The sequence below is a fragment of the Canis lupus genome, chromosome 36 (genome assembly GCF_003254725.2).
Source record: "Canis lupus dingo isolate Sandy chromosome 36, ASM325472v2, whole genome shotgun sequence".
In the NCBI taxonomy this organism is placed as follows: Eukaryota; Metazoa; Chordata; class Mammalia; order Carnivora; family Canidae; genus Canis; species Canis lupus.
In genome coordinates, this window is record NC_064278.1 from 20,641,049 (window position 1) to 20,665,558 (window position 24,510).

A 24,510-nucleotide genomic window follows, 5' to 3' on the forward strand; every position below is an offset into this window, starting at 1 on the left:
AGAAAAGCTAGAGAATTACAAATATGTACACCAGAATCTCACTGCAGGGAGCCAAGATGGACAGTAGAGTCTTTTGGGGTTTTTCCTCATTGGTGCTATGGTCCTGACCCAGCTGAATGTTATTTAAAGTAGTGGTGGGCAGTGCTTCCAGATAATCTAAGGACTCCGAACTGGCCCTTTCACGCAATTCTTGTGAGTGAAAGGCTTCCTTAAGGAATGAGAGGCAAAAACACAGAGTAGCTCACTTCAAGCTCCCAGACACGTCAGCTCCCGATTTTGTTCCAAGAGCTCATCGTAAATTGCTGTGCATTCAAAGACTCTCCTGGAGCAGAGCTGATAAGATGTTACCTGAAGTACACTGAATATTAACTTAGAAATAAGGAAATTCCTGAATTGCTTGGTTGTTGTTACTGATTTGTTTCCTTGGATGACTGCATTTGTTAAGCATACTTAGAGTAAAAAGGGTTATAATGAATTCACAGGATGGTAAAATTTAAAAAGTGTCCAGATAAACTGCATAAGTCCCTAAAAAAAATGTGTTCCCAAAATATATGTAGCTTGCTTTCTTTTTTTTAAAGATTTTATTTATTTATTCATGAGAGACACAGAGAGGCAGAGACACAAGCAGAAGGAGAAGCAGGCTCCATGCAGGGAGCCCGATGTGGGACTTGATCACAGGACCCCAGGACCACCACTTGAGCCAAAGGCAGATGCTCAACCACTGAGCCACCCGTGTGCCCCTATATGTAGCTTTCAAGCCCTGCCTCAGGTTCCCTGAGTGTGGGTTTCCTGGCTCCCAATCCTCAAGAGTCTCCCGGCCACAGTTAGGCTCCTCAGGGCCTTATTTTCTCAAAATTAAATTTGAAAGAGAGTAAAAAAAAGGATATTAAAAAAAGAACTAGAAAGCAGCAGACAGTAGATGGAAAACACATCTGGGCTTCTCAGAGACTGGGGTTCATCAAAATGCTCATGAAAACTTGTAAAGAAGCCATTTTTAAAGTTCACGTCAAAGGGCATTGTGATTTAGGATCAGAAGACTGAAGTTTCGTGTTCCTCTTCTGCCTCCTGGCAGCTGAGTATCTTGAGGCAAATCTCTTAATCCCTCTGAGCCTCACTCTCCTCATCTAGAAAATAGGGACACTAATACTATATTTGTGAAGTTTTTGTGAAGATATGATAAATAAGTATATGAAAGTCTTCATAAACTATAAAAGGATGTCAAACAGTTGTTACTATCAGTAGTGATATTTTTGCATAACACTTAGCGTTTTTAATAAAAAAAAATAATACGCGTTCATGGCAGGAAACTTGACAATTATGTAAGTTGTAATGTCTGAAGGATTCTGGGGTTATGTGCAGATCCTAGGAAGTCTAGAGCATGTGCCTTATATTATTGGTGTTTGCCTACCTTGAAACTCTGCTTCAGAGCTCTGGATGACAGGACTGCCTCAGAGGACCTCAGAGACTGGGGTTCATGAAAACTTGTAAAGAAGCCATTTCAAAGTTCACATCAAAAGGGATTGTGATGCCTGCATGCTTAGGGCCACTTAAACAGTTTCCACCAAAGACTTCCTAGAAGTAACCAACCAGCAAAAACTGCAGGTGCCCATAGAAACCATTGGGTGGCCTGTGTCCTGAAAAGAGACCTCTGGGATGGAGATCAGGGCGGGAGATATGTCCTAATTCTCCATTAATTCTTCACTTTCTAAGTCCCAGCTTTCTCACCTGCAAAAGGCCCTATTTGAAGAGCTATTCTTTGAGGTAGATGCTGGGTATGGTTTTTATGAGTCTGTGCTCACTCTATTGTTTCCATGGGCTCTTTGAACACCAATAGGGACCAACCAGGAAGGTGAGACCTGCTTGATGTCAGCTTGGGGCACTTCCCACGGTGTTCCGGAGGCCTTCGGGAATCTTGAACACCACTGTCACTTGGTGTCACCCGTAAGATGCTGGAAGGGATAAGTCCATAAAGGTGATGAGGAACAGGCTGTTGCTCAGTTTACAACGTCTCCGTTCCCCTCTTGCTTTCTCTGGGTAGATGGATAAAACCTCAAATATAGCTAGAAAGCCAGAAATGTGAATTTTGGGGGTGGGAGGGGAGGATAAGACAGAGAAGCAGCTGTTGAGAAAGACCAGAATTCCTTACACCTCTAGAGGGAATAATAATATATTACAGGCCATTTAAATGTTGCTCCAGACTGTGGATTTCAGCCTAGATGGAGCCCTCGGAGTGTTCTGGAATGAAAAGTTCTTAAATGGAGTGTTTAAATGCTAACATACAGATTTAATGTTGGGGTTCTTTGACCTGAAATCAGCACCAGCTTCTGCCCTGATGAAAGCAGCTTTTCTCGGGGATTTGGACCTTGCCAACATTTGCCCATTCAAGGCAATTGACTAAAAATTTGGGTCAGATCTAATAAGAACACAGTAAAGAATAGAGCCCTTTTTACACTTTTAAAATTGGCATCAAGAATATCAGCTGTCAGAATGTTATGTTTAATATGAAAATGTGGTCTCTCAATAAAATCATTTTCCTTTCACTTTAGTGTAAGCACAGTAGACATTAAGCTCTGAAAGACCTGAGGCCAAAAAGAAAAGAAAGAAAAAGAAAAAAAAAGAGAAAAAAAAAGCAATAATTAAAAATGAATTCTTAAAAGCATAAGAAATCTCAAAGTAGGTTTCTTTAGAACATAATGCAAGAGAAGTTGAAAAGGTAACTTGCCAAAGTGACACTGCTCTTGTAATATTACTGGAATAGTCTTCCGGACTGAATCAGTAATACACTACTTTAAAAAAAAAATTCGGGGAGGCTGATGTACTGACATTAAATTCTACACAAATATTCTGGTTATTTAATAGTAATTTATTGTAGTTTTACTGGAAATTTTCTCCTCTTAGTTCTTAAAAGATTTTACAGCCTCAATTAGCACTTTTACTCCTAATAATCAATATTGATTTTACTGTATTCGTTTTAGATCTTAAAATTTTTACCTAGAATTCTAATCTTAACTGTTTTTAAAGTAACATATCTCATTAAAAAAAAAAAAAAACAGACTTGTTGGATAGTCCTGTGTTGCCAACTGGAAAATTGATAAATTTCCATTTATTTGAGGTGGGTTCTTTATTCAGAAAAGAAAGGACAGTTCCGGGTAACATGGACTTGACATTGTTAACAAAATGTTAAACAAGAATGTGCACACTATTTTCCAATGTCTCCTGATAATTAGGTAGTGGTTGTTATTTTTAATCATATTGCAGATTCTGTTTTTAGCCTTGCTATTTATCTCTGTGTTTCAGTATGCCTGCTATTTCTGGGAGCTGATTCTCCTGCTCACAACTTACATTAATTTTACGGTGCACACTGCCTGACTGGAGTCCACATAGGTGGCCCCCAGTGTGCAGTGAGATGTCCTCAAGAGAACAATGGACAGTTAGGGATGATTCCTGTCCACTCTATGTGTTCTGACAATGAACTGGAATTTCTCATTTTTTACATTAATAGCTTTTCACCCTGCTTTGTCTGATAACATGCCACACGCTACATGTGGAACACAAACGCTTTACCAAAACCCTTCAATGAAATCCTACAAATTGTTTTTGTTCAATGTCTCCTGGAATCTTGTATGTGAAGTTCAATATTATCTTTCTTTTTTTTCTAATGTATAAATGATTAGGTTTTTGATTTTTGCCTAGCATTTAGGGGTGCTAGTAAAAAAAAATAAAGAGTTTCTTAGGACTACCTTTTCCAGTTCCACGTTTCACAAACATTTGAGCTACCTTGGGTTGGCCAGGAAATGTCTGCTGCCACATTAGTGATGTGATAATGGGCTTCACACATCACCTGGACATTAATAGCATGAGATCACTTACTGCTTCTGAAAGCAGCTTTGTTCTCAGCTGGTGTCCTGAAGGCACTGTGTGAGCACAAAGGGACTTTCTATCACGGAGGTGAAAGTCAGAAATAAGCTAGTCATCTTTATCACTAGTGTGTATTTGTGTGTGCATGTGCATGAGTGTGTGTGTGTGTGTGTGTGTGTTTCATCTCTATTTAACAGGTCCATTGATATTTGATGGAAATGACCAAAAATTCAGCGAGTTGCAGAAAGTATGTCTGGGTCTCCAATCTGCTCCGCTCTGTGACATGCAAAACTTCTAATAACTGGGGACCTCTAACTCAGCTGCAATGGCCCATCAAAGGTGCAACTTTATTCTCTCATAACAGCCCTGTAATGTGATCAGCAGACATATCTGCAAACTTTTCCCTGAGCTGTGCAGATGTGGCCGTAAAAGAGGCACGTATGCCATTGTGTATTTCCTACTTTCCTCTGAAAATGAATTTGGTTTCTGGTTATGGCAGTGTAGCTGCCTGCCGTATAAAATTTCCTACAGGTGCACACCCTCTTAAAGAAATGTAGTCTATGAAAAAATCAGAAACTGAAAATGGGACCGATTCGGGGCTATTATTAATTTGATAAAGTGCCCTTTGCTTTGTAAAGGTATTTGCCAAAGAAGGCTATCATAAAAGGCTTCTCTGGTGCCTTTATGATAGCCCTCAATTAATCAAAAGCAGATGTATAGGAATTGTTCAGAGAGACACCCGTCATGTAAATTAAAATGTGGACATCATTAAACAATTCGCTGTGTGATTTTTTTGTTGTTGAGATAAATTATACACCGCGAATTCATTTGCGATATGATACGTTTACTTAAAAATTGGGCATCTGTGTTCTCCCTGAAAAAAATCAGGCTTTGAGTTATTGTTCCCCAAAATGAGATGTATAGTTTCTAAAACTTAATTTGGAGTTTTTAACCTATTTCTCCTCTGAGGAATATGGGCTTGTGAATAGCGTACATTCTTCATATCACATTCAAAGTCTAATCTGGTTTTCTTAGCAATCACATGGATAGGTGTAAACAGATAAATAGTCACCATACACTATTGACTGCCATGGCTCATTTTTCATCTTTTGAAATAAAAGCCCAAGAGAATTTTTGTTGGGATAAATTGGAAATAAAAAAAAAAGTTCTCTTTTGAAGTGGATACTTTGAACATGGCAGATTTGTAGAGAATTTTCGTTTGCCTTTGACTCCTTTTCAGATCGAGATGGCTCTATAAAATTAGAATTTTGGTTACTATAAACAGTGTTTCTTCTGACCCCGAATTAAAGAACCACTTTTGAGCCAGTGCCGGTGCTGTTTTGGTTTTTGAAATTTCAGGTCTATTATCAGGCTTAACACTGAATTTAAGCATTATGAATTAGCTAACTTTTCCCTTAATTAGCCACCGCTACACTCCTACATAAAAGCTAAAAATACAAATACTTACATTTCCCTCTAAGGAGTCTAATTACATTATTATCTCAAATAATGTCTCCTTAATGATTCTTTGAACAATACCTCCTATGTTTTCTTCCTCCATGCAGACCTTTCATAAATAACATAGTCTGCATCAAGACAAACAGTACATTCAGCATGTTTTGCAAAATAGAAAAAGGCAAGCTGGAAAAAGCAAATGAACCAAACCTCTATATTCCCAACACGCTTCTAGACCACTTTAATGTAGAGTTCACAATGGGCATGTACATTGTTCGTTGGAGTATTTTAATACTTTTTTTTTCATACAATGCCATCTATCAAATAGCCAAAGAAGGCAAATTACTCACAGGAAAGAATCCGGAAAAGCCCAGAAATACCAAGCTACCCACAGTGACATCATGAGAATAAAACACTCAGTGAATAATAACAATACCAGCTACTAACAAGGGAAACACGGTGCCAAATGAGTGCTCGTGGTAAAATGGACCTTCTTATTTATTTAGGTGGAAAAAAAAAAAAAAAACAACCCTCTCAATTCTGCTCCATCTTCTTTATTTAAAACAAAATAAGACGATGCTTGCTTGGAACAAATAAAACAGGGTTTCCCGCAAATCCCTCAAGACATTTTAAATCCCACGTAGGATACACCGGAATTAAGGAGCATTACGGGGACTCTTGAATGGCACAGCTACAGAATTATTATCCATCAGGCTGTAAGGCACGGAGTCCCCTTAGCTCAGGTTTGCTTTGCTTTCCCAGCCGTCAGCATTTCCCATCCCATCGGCCTGGGGAAAGCCAGGTGCACGGAGTTTCACTTTTCCAAAGGAATTCTGTTCAGAGAGTTGCGCTGCAGCACGGTGGGTCCCATGCATTGCTCTCCACTACAGGTTTCCCTCTTTCCCCAAATCCCATTTCGTGCTATGCTTATTCATTTTCGTGAAGGACGACCTGAGTTCACGAAAATAAATAAATAAATCAGAACTCCTTTATGCGTGCTACGTGCCATGGTCCGTGGGCATAAATAACACGGCGTGCATTCAAGTACACATCCTTTTCCCATTCGTTTCCATTCTCGGTGCCAACTTTGGCTCAATAAACAATGACCTTCAGCTTTAGCGTGAAGGAAGCATCCAGAACATAATGCACAGAGCGGTGCCCCTTCAAAGAAGGAACCCCTTTGGAAGGGCTTAGGGCCGGATTTAAGCAGAAGCTCGTGGGAGCACAATCCCCAAGGAGGTGGCTTCAAATCCAGCTGAGGGGTGGCCAGACAACTGTGCCTGAATCCGAGAAGTGTCTTTCGAGCACGGTTTTGCTGAGCACTTTGAAAATCATGACCCAAGAACAGGCCTAGAAGATGCTCGCCAAATGAGCACTTTAGACAGTCAGAGGACTGAACGAGATCTGAGATCTCCTGATTCATTCCTTGCTGCACGTGTTCCTCAGCTTCTCCAGCAGGAGAATGGAGGCATTAATCCTTCCCACATTTCTCAAAAGCATGTTTCAAGGATTAGAGAATTCAAGGTGGCAAAGGATCAAATTGCTATTTATCTAGGACTCCTTCTAACCGGTGGGGCATCGCGGGGTAGGCTGAAAGGGCTTATTTATTGAATCCCCAATTGAATTGGCCTTAGAGAGTTAATACAACATCCACGGTGACAAATTTACTCACTAGGAATAAATTGCATTAGTTCCATTATTTGTAAAGCACTTTCCCATCTGGGAAGAAAGTTACAGCATAAATCCCATTCTGTTCAGTAGCATGGCTGGAAGGTATCAACCTTTTATGAGCTAGGAAAGTCAGGTTTTTTCTTCTATTAATTTGCTAAGCATTCTCTGCCCCATGAGTTTTAACACATTGGAAGTACAGCAGCTGGCAGATGATGAGGACAGGAGGAAAGAGGGGAACCTTTGGCCCCACTGGGCTGTGTCAGCTTTTTAATTCAGTGGAGGCTGGTTTCACAGGATTTGGAGTTGACTTTGGCTCAAAAATAGGGCTCCTGAGTTAACAACCTGGAGAATCACTTTTAGTTGAGACTTACTTCCAGGTAAGTCTCAAAATTTGAGCACCTCAAAATTTTAGTACCTACAGCATGGTCTCAGGAGTTCTAAAATCTTGAGGTTCTCTATCCCTAAGCACTTCCACAGCGGCAATATTATATAGTCAGCCCAACGATCTGAGTTCAAGTCCTAGGGTTACCATCCTTCACTGTTCGACTTTGATCAAATTAATTTCACCTCCGAGAGCCTCTATAAAATGAGAGCTAGCATTGTAGCAAGTCAGGAGGCTACAGAAGATGAAGTAAGATAATGCACGTAAGGCTCCTAGCGTGGTACTTGGAACACTGTAAACCATCACGCATGCTCGCTCTTACTGTTACTATTGGACAGGACTCTTCAGATGTGTTACCCGAAGTGTCTACTTGGCTTGAGATGGCACCCTCAGTGGCTTGGACAGTCCAGTAGACACAGAATCACCTCTCTACCATGTAACCAATGAACTGAGACACTTTCCCTGGCTCCTGTTGACACATTCTGTCCATCAATTTTGAAGCTCCGATTCTAGAAACTGACCTGGATTCATTCATCCATTCATTCAGAGGACATGGAGTTAGGACCTCTGTGGGCAGCTTGCTCTCTACTACAAGTTTCTTTCAAAAATAGAAGGGAGGGGGCGCCTGTATGGCTCAGTGGTTGAGCGTCTGCCTTCAGCTCAGGGCATGATACCAGGGTCCTGGGATCGAGTCCCGCATCAGGCTCCCATCAGGAAGCCTGCTTCTCCCTCTGCTTATGTCTCTGCCTGTCTCTCTGTGTCTCTCATGAATAAATAAATAAAATCTTTAAAAAATAAAAAGAATAGAAGGGAGAGCTCTTATTTTTTGGAAAGGGGAAAATGCATACAATTGTTTAAAAAGTAATATGAAGCCTTTCTATACATGCAGATGACTAGTTTGAATTTTATACAGTTTGATTCTTTGATAATAGCTAACACTTACTGAAGGCTCACAAAAGGCCAAGAACTAAGCTGAGGACTCTATGTAAATTATCCTCACAAGGATGCTAAAGGCAGACACTACTAGTATTCTAAACTTTGAGCCCCAAGAATTCAAGCTCCAGAGTCTGTACCTTTAACTACTACCCTAAACTCCCATCCACAGACAGTACTGATTTTTAAAAATTACTAGACACTCCTCTAATACAGTTTGTCCTCTTTGAAGACTGACCCCTTACACCTTGCTACCATGCTGTGTTGCATGAAACACAGTTCAATTGCATTTACTGGCCGTCAGAATCCCTTACACTTTTATTTGCAATTTTCAGTTCACAAAGGGGTGGTATATGCCTTGTTATTTACACCACCCCCTCTGTCATTTAGTTTTACGAAAATACTATAGGGTGCTTGTTTATGTCATCCTGGCCAGGAGGTGGCTATGATCTCCATTTTGGTGCTAAAGAAGCTGAACCTTGGATACAGCCCATGACTAGGCCATGGTCACTCCATTGATGAACAAATTGAGTGTGAACCCAAATCTTTTGATTCAAATAAATAAATAAATAATAATAAATAAAAGAAATCATGGCTATCTTTTAAAATTAGAATAATGCATATTATGTATCCAAAGGAAAAGTGACTTTAAACTGGGTGGGTGAGCCATTACATCACCCTTCTCTAGCTAGTTCATTTGTAGCTCATTCAGTCAACATCATGGATCTCCTCCCAAATAATAGGCATAATCAGACACAGAGCCTGACCACAAGGAACCTATTTGAAAGGGGAAATTAGAATCTTCAATCAAAGGTAAAATAATAATAATAGCCATAAAAGAAGGATTGGAGCCAGGGGATTCAGGAGGTTTTGCAGCTGGGCTTGCAGCCCTGCAGAAGGAGAGGGCTGCTTTGGCCGGGGAGGGAGCTCACGTCAAAGAACTACAGAACTGGTTTACTCTGGGAAGAGCTGATGAGATAGCACGGACGCCAAAAAGCTCAATCTGGCACTAAAATGAAGAACATTTTTTGTCTATTTTTTTCTACCAGTTGTTTTGTTCCCCCAAATGCAGTAAGAAATATTTTAGGAACTCCAATGAAAGGGTTCATACACCAAATGAGAATTTTGAAGTTCATAATTTTCAGTTATTTCATATGGTGGATTTCATTTGTTTGAATGGTATTCAATACTGTTCCACTACTGCATGGAGAAACATCCCCAACACATGCAGTTTCCCTTTAAGAAAAGACTCGGGTCCTGCTTTTCAGATGGTCATTCAGTGATACAAACCTGTAGGACTGAGATAAATTGCTCCAGGAAACATTTTCCTCTTGGAAAATCACAGATGAGACTAAATGAGACATTTTATATATATAGTAGCAAACAGTCATAGGTACATTTCATTTTGAAGGTCCCATCTGTCTTGCAACCCAAACAGGTTTTGACGCTGCAGAGTGATTGCAGGGTTTCAGGACGTAGGAAGAGCCAGGGATGCACAACAGGATGCTGACAAACTCACTATATTTTTACTGTTTGGGAATTTTTTAAAAGCAAAAATATAATCAGAACTGTAATTATGCCTCTTGACTTATGCGACCATTGTATTTTGCAAAGTATAACTTGAATACTTCAGCCCAACATTTAAATATAATTGCAGCTTTTATAACAAAAGGGACCCGGCAAAGCTTTTTGCTTTTTTTTAAAATATTTTTTTTTTGCCAGGATTAGAGTTTTAATTGATATCATTATAGCTCAAAGTTTGAACATGATGGGAATAATGACTCTGGTGTTTTTCAGCACCTTATTATTCATTTTACATCTTTATGTCAGCTATGTGCCCAAGTCCACAGAGTCTGTAATATTTGAATTAATAATGTAAATTTAACTATTGCCATTAAAGCAAAGAGCTAATTAGGTCCCTGCTTGCTGACTGGCAGTATGATGCAATGAGTAAAATGCTTTGAGCTGATAGCTAACACTGCCAGGAAAATGTGAATTGAGTTCACTTGAGATTAAACAACCTCCAAGACTACAGAGGAGGGGAAAATTAAAAGTGTCTCATCTCATTTTTCTTAAAAACAAAACAAAACAAACAAAACAAAACAAGAAACCAATCCATGAAGAGACACGGATAGCTCATCATATGGCTCAGAACAAGATTTCCGAGATGTTTTGCAATTATTTTGTGCCTTCCATTCCGTGGCTTTCCTTCCAAGCTCCTGGTGGGGATGCAGTTTTTCTCAGGCATCAGTTAGCATGTTGGCCTTCTTCCATAGTTTTCACCTTCTACACCAAAGAGGCCAGCAAGCTGAACTTTACCTGTTTTATAAACACCTCTTTTAAGTAAACCCTAGCATTAAAAAAAAAAAAAAAAGCTTGAACGATACTTCTTTTTTTATTTCTTGCCATTATTCTCATTTCAGAAAAACAGCCAAAAACAAATAGCAGAAATGGAGAGGAGAGGCAAAATAATGGTTATTTCAAGTTCAGGTAAGGAAAATCTGTCCTGTAACTTGTAGAAGTAGAAAAATGGTGCACAAAGGCATAAGCACGTACAGGTTTCCCGCCGTCTGCAGGGAGAGCACTCCTACGAAATCCTGCATAAGCCAAAGCGATAGAAATAAAGCAAGAAGCAATTACCATTAATTAATATGGAAAAATTGTTGAGCATTCCCAGCCCCCCAAAATAACCTCTTGTAGGCTTTTCTCATACCTTAGGACACATCTTGCTAATGGATGCACAAAATAAATTGAGATAAAGCACAGATGCTCTCAGACACGGTTCAGAGCTGCAGCGGCTGGGCCTGAGATGCCGAGCGTGGTCCTGGGGAAGGAGCGAGCTGGGGCTGCTCCTGCTGCTACTTGTGCTTTTGGCTTTTTTTCCCCAAAAAATCCAAATCCTCATCAGATTTGAGTTAGCAAGAGCAGCTACTAATTAGGTGTTTCATAAAAGCAAAGTGGCATAACATGAACTTTCGGAAAGCAGGGACTACCTGTACTCCACTTACTAGAGCAGAGCCTTCGCGATGGTCAGAACAAGGCCGGGACTTTCTCACACGCTGGGGTTTCCTCTAGAAATGGGCATGGCCTTGCCCAGCGCTGCACACCAGCTCAGTGGGAGTGCTTCCAGAAGCCTGCAAGAGGCCAGCCTCTCCCCATCTCTCGGGGCTGACCTAGCTGGTGGCTGCTCGCACACCTAGTGGGACGCCAGGGTGACCTGGCCGGAGAGGCCATGGAGCAATAATTGGATGTGAAGTAGAATGAGGGACTTGGCTCAGCATGCTTCTTCAGGCTTTTTCAAAATAAGTTTTGAATGTAATAAAAGGTGAACGTGCTCACTGAGGGATAGTTTCATTTGCTATGTGGAAAGACTGTTTTTAAGAACACTCTTACTCCGAGAAAAGCAATCATTTAGTTGGATTGCTCCAACCTAACACCATTAAATATTTGCCTCATTTAATTTTGTCAAATGACGGTTCATACATCTGTACTGATGAACTCATTTGCTAGGAGTACTTACTCACAGCAACTTTACTCATGCTCTTGTGTACTCTCAGCCATCTCCCTCCCTTTCTCCCTGTTTCTAAAGCGTCTTAGCATGATTTCCTAAGAATAAGTTGGTCTGGTTGTCCATTGTTGCGGAAGGCCCTCCCATGACCAATACTGCAGAACCCCATTGACCAAAAGCATTGTTTACCTTTATCTCCAAGTTGGCAAGGAGCTGGCACTAAAGTGGCAGACGGAATAGGAGTTTTTTTAAAAATATATTTTATTTATTTATTCATGAGAGACACACACAGAGAGAGAGAGAGAGAGAGAGAGAGAGAGAGAGAGAGGCAGAGACACAGGCAGAGGGAGAAGCAGGCTCCATGCAGGGAGCCTGACGTGGGACTCGATCCTGGGTCTCCAGGATCACACCCCAGGCCGAAGGCGGAGCTGAGCCACCGGGGCTGCCCGGAATAGTTTTAATTACTAAAAGGCTATGCTTGCTAAAGGTACTGGCCAAACTAGTCTTCGGGAACTTGTCCATACACTATTACTGTTTTCTGTTTCAGACCAAAAATTCCTTTTTATTTTATAAGATTGGACTGTTTAACCCTGCTAGAAACAATATTGCATAGTGGTTTATAAAACTAACAGCGGCTATGTATTGAGAGGTTACTATGGCTTCACACACACAATGTCACCTAATTTGCAGGACAATTCCATGACTGGCTTTCGAGTCAGACAGCTCAGTTGCCCAGCTTTGGAACTTAGTTCTCTATCTGTAAAATGGGATAATAATACCTCATTGGATTTTTGTGAGGATCAAATGAAATCCTGCATGTAAATTTGTAAATTGAATAAAAGCATACCCTGCAGCCTCACTAAATGGTGCTTACATGAATCACTTATTAGGAAGCACGAGGCTGTTGTTCCTGTGCTACCGGGGTTTGGTAGCTACAGTCAAAGAGTGATCGCACATTATGCTCATGCTTGGAGAGCGAAATTGGCTGGCCCTTTTGAAAATAGCACCCTTTCTAAAAAGATTTATTGGTTTGTTTCAGAAAGAGATAGAGCATGAGCATGAGCATGAGAGTGGGGTGAAGGGCACAGGGAGAGGGTGAGGGGGTGAAGGGCAGAGGGAGAGAGAGAGAATCTTAAGCCAACTCTACACTGAGCGGAGCCTGAGGGTGGGGCTCCATTTCATGACCCTTAGATCACGACTTGAGCCCAAACCAAGAGTTGTGCGCTTAGCCAATGGAGCCACCCAGATGCCTGAAAATAATCCCCTTTCAAGAGAAGGCTGTATTAGAAAGACTCTATTAAGTTTGTTATTTCAAACCTTCCTCTGGGGTGAATACCATTGCAGAATCTTTCTGAAAATTCCCAGTGGGCCCCCAGAATTGAGCTGCTAACGCACCCTTGATTCGATATGCCAGTATGAATTAACCACAACTCTTTTGGTAGATACTTAGGTTGTTATCAGTTTTAAGATACTTTAAATCATATTGTGGTTAATATATTTATAATCATATTTTTCTTACATTCTAGATGATTTTCTCAGAAACGATTCCCAGAGATGAAAGATAATGACTGGGTTTAAAAGTTGAGCATTTTTATGCATCTTGATATATATTTCCACATTCCTCTCGAACTGATCATGCATTGTGCAAATAGTTTTACCAAACTCTAGTACAAGCTTGAGTTCTTTTCTCTTAGAGAAAATCTCCAACTCGAAACTCTTTGCTAAAAGAGCACTACACTGAATGGTGTAAGTGTCTATTGGAGGGTACCATAATGAAATATGGTACTCAAAACTCCCAAGAATCCTTGGAAGTTGGAAGTCAAGGAAGAATTGCCATGTTGGACATAGGACCTGCAGGCTGTTGTGAAGAACTACATGAAAACCAGGATAACTCATAGGATCCCCAAGAAGACAAGAATAGCCAACACTGATTAAGATCTTTACCGGATTGTCTCATTAAATCCTCCCCAAATATCCATTTTACAGTTGAGAGAACATTACTAGCATCTAAAAGCAAAATTTCCAAGGGGAAGAGACAGGTCATAATAATCAGTTTAATTTTCTTTTTTGTATCCAAACTAGTAACTAATAACCACAGTACTTTCTCCAAAAGACGTGTGGGGCGTCAGGCATCAGAGGTGATGGTGGGGGTAGGGGAGAATCATCTATGAGTTTAAACAAGGAAGAAAAGGAAGAAGAAGAAAGGCAGTTGAACTGTCCCCTCTCCAGAAGACTTCAGAGGTGTCTATGTCACCATGACCGCGATCCTTTGGGTCAGCAAGACCCCTTGGGTCTGCAAGCTTTGCAGAATGGAAACAGCCAACTCTCTGCAAACATTGTCAGGCACTGGAGTTCACAGTGCCAATGGGCTGGCCTTTCCTGCAGCATTTCTCCATCTGCGAACCACAAAAACATATACATTCCTGTCCAGATCAGACTCCTGAGCTTTCTAGTTCACCTTTTCTTTCCTGAACAAGCATATTTATCATGGTCAACGTGAGAGAAATGCCCTTTTTCTGTGCAATTCTCTTTTGTCCCTCTTCCCACGCCTTAGTCCATCTAAAGAGCACAAGACTCAGTGACATTTTGTAGGATTTACCTCTGAGACTGGTGTCGTAAAAACAGCTGGGAGTATGAATGTATCCGGGTATTAACCACTGTCTTGTGGGGGGGGGGGGTGTCTTTCCATTGATTTTTACTTCTGAGTTCACAGGAAGACCTGGTGTGCTAACTTTGACTCAATGTTGAGATATAAGTATCCTGGGACAGTCTGTATGGAGATAAGAAAAAGGAAAGTAAGGGGGGAAAAGCTGCAGGCTAGCTTCAAAAGTACAAATACAAGCAAAGTGAGCTATCTTAACTGCTTTACTTCACAATAGAGTCGTTTCCTATTAAAAGACTATTTTGTGAACTCCCATTGCTCTCAGAATAAAGCCCAAGCTCCTTGGTGGGGCACACACAGCCCATTCGGTCTTGTCCACCTTCCTCCAGTGGCCACTATTTGCTCCTCATGAGATACACCCTGGTCTTACCCATTTTCAGTGCTAGGATCATATTGCTCTCTTTGCCTTGAAGACTAGAGTCTGTAGTAGTCTGAAGACTGATTCCTCTTCCTTTAGAGCCCTTCTCCTCGTTCCTTCCTTTGTTGCCTGGCTACCTTAAATGCCATCTCTTCCAGGAAGCACTCCCCGACCACCCAAGATCTGGTCATGCTCCTCTCCTATGGGCTCCTATCCATGCCCGTGTACTCTGTCCTTGTCCAAGTGCTTTTCCCACCCATTTGGGTTCCCTAGGGGCACCTGGGTGGCTCAGTCAGTTAAGTGCCAGACTCTTGGTTCTGGCTCAGGTCATGATCTCATGGGTCACGGGATCGAGCCCTGCATTGGGCTACCCACTCTGCAGGGAATCTGCTTGGAAATTCTCTCCCTCTGCTCCACTCCCTACTCGTGCTCGCTCTCTCTTTCTCTCAAGTAAATAAATGAAAATTTTTTTAAATAGAAGAAATTCCCTTTTGCTTATCATTCCCTTATTAGACTGCAAGCGGCTGCAGGATAGAGACTATGTCTTATTCAGTGTTTTCATGCCCATTCAGTGTTTGACTCCAAGAAGGCCCTTCTCTGGTCATTACTGTGGAAGTGTTGACTTGCCTGACAGCTTCTTTAGATGACATGCGCTCTCAGTAAAATGCACTAACTGTATAGAGATTCTTATCCCATTCCTGAATTGCAGGCTGTGAGAATACTTATCACCACCGCACAGCTCTGTGTCCCTCTTTCTTATAAACACACTCATACATAGTCACATTGTTAAGCTACGTCGTTGAACTAGACTGTTGCCGACAACACCACTTCATGCCCCAAAGGAGCATCCACATGGCATTTACCCAGAAAACATGGTTACTGGCTCTACTAACTAATCTAGGCAATTTGGTAAGGAATTGGCGTAAGCTTAAATGGAAGGAGAATGAAACAATATCCTCCTCCTTCCATCCTAAATAGCTGGATTTGGGTTCCTAAGCTGGATATGGGAACCCTCAGAAAGGGCACCTCAGAAACCTCCTGTTAGTTGGGGGAAGGTGGCAGGCGGGGGGAGGGTTTTTTTGTTGTTGTCCACCTCGTTTTCAAAATTCGGCTAAGACCCGAATAGATAAACACAAAATGTACTATAGAAGCAGCCTATTATTCTTGAGGTGACTGTGAGCGTCCCCAGGACCTTGCAAATCATCGATGAGAAACGCAACATACTTTCAAAGAATTAAAATGGCCCAACTTCAAAGAGTGGCTTTGTTGAGAGCCACCTGGTGACAATTTCTTTAGTCCTCCTGTCTGGATAGAGAGTGGGAGCCACTACTTACCACCTCGCTCCTGCCCTCTTAACCCATCGCTTGTTACATTAAGGTAGGAAAGTTTTATGCGTATAATTTGTGAAGTTCTCTTAAGCAGACAGTGCTATATAAATGTGAAATGCTGTTATTAATAATAAAGGTTGGCTCACCTAAGAATACTGTAGAATTAAAGTAATGAGATTCTATTTTTAGGCAGACTTGCCAATAACATGCAAGTATGATAAGGCTGTGATTTAAAGCTCGCTTTAACCTTCCACTGCTCCAAAGAGTACATTTTCTGGGCTGACTACACAGCAGTCAGCCGCCCAGAGCTCTATTAACACTAATGGTGGATCCGCACTTGAATCCCAGCATGTCCAGCTAAAAATAGGCTTCGGTCTTTGAGACATGGGAGCACATCTCACAGATAACCTGCTTTCACAAAATATAGATTGGCCTCTTCAGCCACCACCTCCCATACCCTGATCACTGTCTTGGAAATGATCAAAAGGCTTCTAGAATGTGTTTGGAGATTTCCGTACAACTGTAACTAGGTAAAGATACAGGATGAGTATGGGAGGCTCAGTGACGCTTATTTTCGATGTGAAAGATACTTAACGAAGGCCCGGGTTCAAAGTGATTCACAACTAGAAAAGAAGTCTCACTCCTCAGGAAAAAAAAAAATAATTAGCTCTTCCTCCACTAATGTTCAGGTCAATGCTTTGTCAATAACAGTAACTCTTCTTCACCAATTTAGTGCAGCCTATAAAGATCGTTATGACTCATAATTACAGATGCAGATTTATGTCAAAATGCATATATAAATCTCTGGTTCTGGCTATGGGTCACCTCTTATCAGAAAAAAGATTTGTGTAAGGAGACACTCTCCTTGATCCCTGTGGGGATTTTTCTCCTTTCAACTTGGGGGCAGAATTATAAGAGTGTGCTACCGATGACACAAATATGACCCAAGGCACGGTGCAGATTCACAGCTGGAGGGACTGGGGAACTGGCTGGCTTTGATGGTGGGAAACGGGGGAGGGCGATGTGGCTGTGGAGATATACTTTCTGGGATTATTGCTCTCTGGCTAAATGAAGACACCTTTTCAACACCTGCAGGCCGGCCACTATAAATCAGAGGAAAGATGATTATCTGAATAGAGGGAGATGGGTTTTAAAATGACTAACACTTCCTGAGGCCAAAGCCTACCGCTTGGTTCAGGGACACAGGGAAGTCTTAGACGTGAGGGGTTATCAACTTCTGTGGAAGCCTGAGTGGTCAGAGGAGATGTCAGTGTGGCCTTGCCCGGGATTCTCATATGCTAGGATTTGTTTTGTGACACATTTCCTGCTAGGAAATCTGAGTTCTGAAACATCACCTGGTCTCCAGAGAACAATCTCCCTGATGGTAGAGGGGCAGGATTTCCTCAGCATCCATGAAGGATGTAAAAGGTGCATTCATCCTCTCTGTGTGAACCGCTAACTGCTGAAAAGCTGCTGGATCATCTACTTAGTAACTGTTTAAATGCTGGATCTGGGATATTACCAAGAGTGTGCCCAGGATTCCCCTTTTTTCCTACCCACAGATCTCAGCTCTATGTATCCCCACAACCGATGTTCAATGCGGCAACTCTCCAACAGTGTTCATAAAATACATAAGGTCAACACATGCCTACCCCGTGACAATCGGTTCTACTTCTGGGGCTACGTGCAGAAGAAGCAAGGGCACATGTCCACAAGAGGACTCGTATAAGGTTATTCATTACAGCTTTGCTCCTAATAGGCCTAGGCCTGGTGACAGCCCAAATGCCCATCGACAGGCGAATGGGTATCCAGACTGTCCTATATCCCTGCATTCAGCAAGAAGAAGAACGGACTACCTGATGGTAGAGGGGTGAGGGTGTGTACACGACACAGAAGAATCCCAAAAGATGTTATAGTGCGTGAAAGCAGTCAGACACAAAAGAGTCCATAACGTGTGATTCCATTTATACGGATTTCAAGGACAGGGGCGAGGGCTATTGACTAGTAAGGTGCACGAGGGAACTCTCCGGGTGATGAAAATGTTTTATATCCTAATCTGGGCAGTGGTTAACTTGATACATAATATGGGAAAAAAAATCACTGGGCTGTATACTTAAGATTTGTGCATTATACTGTTTGTAAATTATAGCTTAATACATAAAAAATTTAAAAAGCTATCTGAAAAAAAAATCTGCAGAGCAAAAATACATGCTCTCCCTTTGCAGGAACAATCACCGAACAGACAAAGATAAAATCAGGAAGATATTCTAAAGAGTAAATGAAAAAAGGATAAATGAAAACACATGAACCTTTCACCTCTTCTCACTTTTATCACAGGACATGAAAATGCCGGGGCTGAGGAAACTAAAATCATTATATGATATGCTTGGGAATTCACCGAGAGCTCTTCAAGGCCTTGTTTTCAGAATGTTCCTGTTAAATGAGGGAGTGCTTCATTTGCAAGTTTCTCCTTAGGAAATGGTGGTGTTTAAACATAAACAGTCAGGAAATAGATATTTTAGGTTGATTCATCACTTGCCTAAGCCAGAGATCAATTAGTTAATGATACTGTTGGCCTCCAGCATGCTTCAGTAAAACGTATTTCATTCTCTTGAATATTTAGATTAATTGAGGTATGAGGCTACCGTGTTTTTATGACCAAAAAAATTGATATTAAATACACATTTCCCATTTTTCATACAATACACCTCAATTCTTTAGCATTTGTCTTTTGAGAGAGACTTTCAAGTTGTTAAAGGAAGTCTTTGGGGTACTTGTCTTCCTGTGTCGCTAATGAAACAAAGAAGGCTTATTTTTCAAGAACGATCATGACAGAGTTTCCACATGGTGTCTGCTCCTCATTATTCCGTTGACATTTCCATTTCTGGAATTCTAATGTTTCTCTGAAATGGTTAGCGACATTTATAAAATACTTGCAGAATTTCCAAACAGACCCTAGAGATCACCCAAGTCCCTACCCCTCAATTAGGATGAGGAAACGGAGATCAAGAAAGGTCAAGTGACTGGCCCAGGGCTCGACTTCTTGGGCTGACTTCTTGTGTGGAATTTGGATGCCTCTCTTGAACTGCCTGGTAACAGCAGATTCTCTGATCAAAGAGATACTTCCCCCTGCACTGTTCGTGAGCATGAGCACGTTGTCTAGAATGAGGACTCCATGGAAAGATGGTCTTCAGGACCTAGGGTAGTACGGAGTCTGGGAAATTCTGTTTCCAAGCTCTGGACAGTTTCCCTGCAGTGAAGCCTGTGTCACTAACATTAGCCTAAGCCTATCTTTCTTCCCAGTAATACCCCGTGTGGAACTCCCTGGATCAATGTAATGTAGAACATGTGGCTTGGGACCTGCATTGCCTGGGTTCACTTCAGCCCGCATTGCTTACGAGCTGTGCAGCAGTTACCTGCAGTCCTAGGTTCAGGTTCCTCATCTGGAAAATGGGGATAATAATAGTATCTTACCTCCTTTTTTTTAGGTTTAAATTAAATGATGCAAGTCAAGTCAGCCTGGTCCTTAACAAAGAGTCAATAAAGGGTAGCTATCAGGTCATTTTGAAATTCCCCAAAAGAGAGTTCTACTCCATTTTATTTTGCCTGATATTCCTACTGGCACATTTTTGTACCTGCAGCTCAATGCCCAGAAGACCTCCTCACCCCACCTCTCTGAGCCCTTTCTCAGCTTCATATCTCTCACCAGTTGCTGCTTTGTCCTCCACACACACCCCTCATCTGATTTTTTGTGGCCTGCACAGCTCATCGTGCACATTTCAGCACTTGGCACTTGATTTTATATCTTCATCTGATGTGAGCTTTCAGAAGGCAAGAGCTATTGAATGCATTTCTTTTGCATCTCTAACAGGACCTGGCATAGTGTGAGGCATGTAGCCGGTGCTTGAAAATCACTGTATCAAAGAATTGAAATAGAGAAACTTAAAAATATTAAGTTTTGATTCCAGGGATGGTTGGTAAACTATTGCAACAGATATTTTCTATAAAATCATATTCAAAAAAATATTTTATATAGCAGAAGTACCATAGCCCCAAACAAACAAAAATGAAAAAGCCAAAACCTTGCCTGGAGCAGAATTATGACTTTCATAATAATCCAAATCCTGAAAATCTGGTGCTTTCTTTTGGTTCTGCTATAGTGCATGCAATCTAATAGTAAGACTGAGCTCCTGTTTCTGATTTATGTATCAAATAATGACCTGAGGCCAAAAAGAACATATGAAACAATATCTCCAATTCTTGTTCATAGTCATACTCTTTTTAAATACCAAAAAGTAACAGAGCCAGCAAGAATATACAACAGCAATGGTAAGATTTATGGTTTATGGCTAACATTTTACATATATTTGTGTAAATAGAGAAATAGAGAAATAGAGATTGTCTTGTCAAATTTTTCAAAAAAGTCCCCCAACTACATGGGCTTTGTGGTCATACCGTACCGAGTCCCTTCATTCCCTTTTTTTTTTTTTTTTTTTTTTTTTTTTTTTAAATTTTATTTATTTATGATAGTCACAGAGAGAGAGAGAGGCGCAGAGACAGGCAGAGGGAGAAGCAGGCTCCATGCACTGGGAGCCCGATGTGGGATTCGATCCCGGGTCTCCAGGATCGCGCCCTGGGCCAAAGGCAGGCGCCAAACCGCTGCGCCACCCAGGGATCCCCCTTCATTCCCTTTTTGATGCTATGATTCCCTAGTGTCCATTTCACAAAAGATCTTTCGCAAGTACACTTAAGAATGTAGAACTGTTTGGACTGTTGCCATTTACACTGAAACTTTAACCTTCTCAAGGCCTTGGTCCAATTTTGTGATTTATTTAAACGATAAATATTTTTTTTCCTGTTTACATGAATTCATTGCTAACTTAGGCATCAGCATTTTACTTTTTTGTGTAATTCCTAGGTAGCAGCCAAGATGTCCTGAGTGCCAGAAGAAACAAAGCCAGGCAATACGTAGTTCCTCCACTTTCTGTTGCTAAGTGATGGTGCTTGGCAGGAGTAAGAACTGTCAGGAAACCATCCTCTGCAAAGAGTTTTGCTTACCAAGTTTGCTTACTCAGGGTGCCAGCGTTCACCTGAAGTTGCTAGAATAACGCACACGTAAACACACACTATTAGTAACATACAGGGCATTTATGATATTCTCTTCCAATCTTTCTTCATTCACTCATCTATTCAACAGGTATCGAATGCCTACTGTGTACCATTGTGGGACACAGAGCCCAAAAGCAAGCACAGACCGGCCCCCCTCTTGCCTTCATGGTGCCTAATTTTAAGACCTTCTTTTGCCTTGAGCCTCTCAGAGCTTGATCCTTTGAGCAAAGGAGATCCTTTGCCTCTGTTCCATGATTAGGTTTTGACAAAGTAGCAGATAACTCTGCATTCCTGTGGCCAGTGTTTTCATTTCAGCATTACTTGTTTTATGTTATATTGACCAGACATGTCTCATACTTAAAATGTAGTCCAGGCATATATTAATTACTTTTTTTTTAAATATTTTTTTTCTTTATTTATTTATGATAGTCACACACAGAGAGAGAGAGAGGCAGAGACACAGGCAGAGGGAGAAGCAGGCTCCATGCACCGGGAGCCCGATGTGGGATTCGATCCCGGGTCTCCAGGATCGCGCCCTGGGCCAAAGGCAGGCGCCAAACTGCTGCGCCACCCAGGGATCCCTATTAATTACTTTTTAAAGTCTGGTATCCTTTCTTTAGAGCCTTTGCCGTGGAGGTGTTTTCTTAATAAAGTGTATAAGGGGAGCGTTTTTTTCTAATGAAGAAAATTGGAAAAAGAAAAAAAAGAAAATTGGAATTATTTTAATGTACCTTATGGGTCTAAGTGTCTGTGATACTTGGACAATTAGCAAATGGATTGATGGTCCCATTAATGCTTTGTGGAGGCTAGTGTTTGCAGTAAATTGTCTTTTACTTTTTTATATTTATTGTTTTAGGGAGACAGAGAGAGCATGTAGGCAAGTGGGCAGGGGTGCAGAGGGAGAGGGAGAGAGAGAATCTTAAGCAGGCTTTATGCCCAGCAGGAGTCCAACTTGCGGCTCCATCTCATGACCCTGAGATCATGACCTGAGCTGAAATCAAGAGTAGACACTTAACTGACTCAGCCACCCAGGCACCCATCTTTTACTTTTTTTGTGTTCAAAAATGCAATCCATTTATTGTATTATCTGCACTCCCCATGCTTCTCTTTGCTATTATAACATATGTTAGTGATAGTATTTGGGGTCTAATGGTCATATATGGACTTCCATGTTCAAATATGAATGATGAGCATAATGTAAAGATCACTACGTTTTTGACTCTCAGCAGGACTAGTTAACAGAGTGAATGGTTTAGTTTGCACGCAAAAATTGGTAGCAACCTGTATCGTGCTCAGTGGAGCAGAACTCAGGAGACATCCTAAGGTGTTCATTGTTCCTTTAGGGGATGGTGATTTGATGAAGTAATGGCAAAGGTGGGTATCGTGATTAAGATTAAGTAGGATTTCTCTGCAGCGTAGAAGTTATTTTCAGAACAGTTAATGGTATGTTCATCCCCCTGACCACAGTGAGATTAACAGGAAGTGAAGAAATCACTGCTAATTGACAGTGTTCAAAAACTAGAGGAACACACAAGCCCTTTTTTGTTTTAAAGGGCCGTTTATCTTAAGCACTACTCATGACTGCCCTACATCTTCCCACTCTAAAGAGGCAGTCAGTTGTTTCTATCACACATATGCATTTCAGAATAGCTATGTAGGAATGTAATTTGAAGCAAAGAGCAGTTGGGAAGTTATGAATTGCAATTATGAGTGGAAGCCATGGATTGTAGCCAAAACTCAGTTGGGTCTATATTTATAAATCTGAAATAGATTTTGGAATTTACCTCTAAACATTTCTGAAGAATTTCCTTTCTTTCTCAAAGTCCGAAGAATGACTCCCTTCACTGTTGATGGGACTGAACCAAATGAAAATAATAAAATAATATAAGAATTACAAAATAAAAACGGTAATCCTTATAGATCATTTTCCATTTGTCAAATATATGCAAAGTACAAAAACTGTTTTATTTAACTATTATCTTAACCCTACGAGTCTAGCGCATTTTAATAACCCTTCTACAGCTGAGGAAATTGAGGCAGGGAGAGATTAAAACTCCCACAAGCTCACATAGCTAGTATGTGAGGGATGGGGGGGCCTCCATCGCCTGTGCCTTTAACGGTCTTTTTACAATGCCTGTCAGGTTTCGGCAAAACAAAATAAAATTCTGTATTATGCTTTTTCATCTCATGGTTTTTATTCAAAGGTCAAATCCACATTCTCTTCCAGATGGACAGTTGTGGTTCTATGGGAAGGATGGTTCACGATTCTTTTCAAAGCCCTCTTTGACTGAAAGGGCTTATATCCAACTTCAAAAGTTGCCCAATCTGAGTAGCTTAAAATTATCTGCTGCTTACTTGCAACCTTTTTAGTAAATACCCTCTGGCTTGGGGTAGCTTTGGTATTTCATATTTAATAAAAGTGTCTGCTACCTGCCCTTAGAAAATTTCTTGGTTTTATGTCTCCCAGACTGCTTGTTGCTGAGGGCAAATTGTGGAATGGAGACTGGTGGAATTTCACCGTGCTGCAGAAATTAGGAGCGACTACAACATTAAAAGCAACAGCAGGTACTATAAATCTGAACTTTGGGGAAAAAAAGAATACAAGTAAAACATGGGAATGTATAGGCTGCTACATTGCCAAGCTGAAGACAGTTTTCCTAAAGAGACAATTAAGCCTTTCTACAAAGAAATCATTTTTTATTTTGGATTGCATTTAAAATCTGAAGGCACAATGCAGATTTCTCAACAGTTAATCATTCAGTCAATTTCTGCAAAGCCATTTCATCTCTTTGGGGCACCTCTCTTTTTCCAATATTTTAAAAAGCAGATTTTCTCATTATCAAAGTAATTCGTATTTGTTGTAGAACATCTAGAAATAGACAGATAACCCCAAATATCACAACACAGAGATATATACTGTTAACAGTTTAGTGTAGAGCCTTCCAACATTTGTTTTACACACACATAATTTTTGATGTTATCTGTTCTTGTCACTTATCAATATATTATAAAATCTTTTCATTTTGTTAAATATTCTTTGATAGTATCATTTAATGATGATTATGCCATTCCTTAACCAAACCAGTATGCTGGGAATTGAAATTGTTTCCAGGTTTACACCATTATAAATAATGCTGCAATGAACACATTTGTAGTTAACTCTTGGTATGCATCCATGGTTGTTGTCTTTAGGAGAAATTCCTAGCACTGGCCATGTTGATACCAAGTGTTTGCAAAATAACCTAT

General features: G+C 40.8%; 1 long non-coding RNA gene across 1 annotated transcript in view; it reads right to left on the minus strand.

The window, feature by feature from the left end:
• Window positions 1-10,645: 10,645 nt before the first annotated feature.
• LOC112668157 (uncharacterized) overlaps window positions 10,646-24,510 on the minus strand; it is a 28,475-nt gene continuing 14,610 nt past the window's right edge. Inside the window, exons 3-5 of the long non-coding RNA XR_007408544.1 lie at window positions 23,049-23,120; window positions 14,407-14,577; window positions 10,646-10,896 (exon numbers count right to left, since the gene is read on the minus strand). This is a non-coding gene — a long non-coding RNA (uncharacterized LOC112668157). The remainder of the gene's footprint in view (window positions 10,897-14,406; window positions 14,578-23,048; window positions 23,121-24,510) is intronic.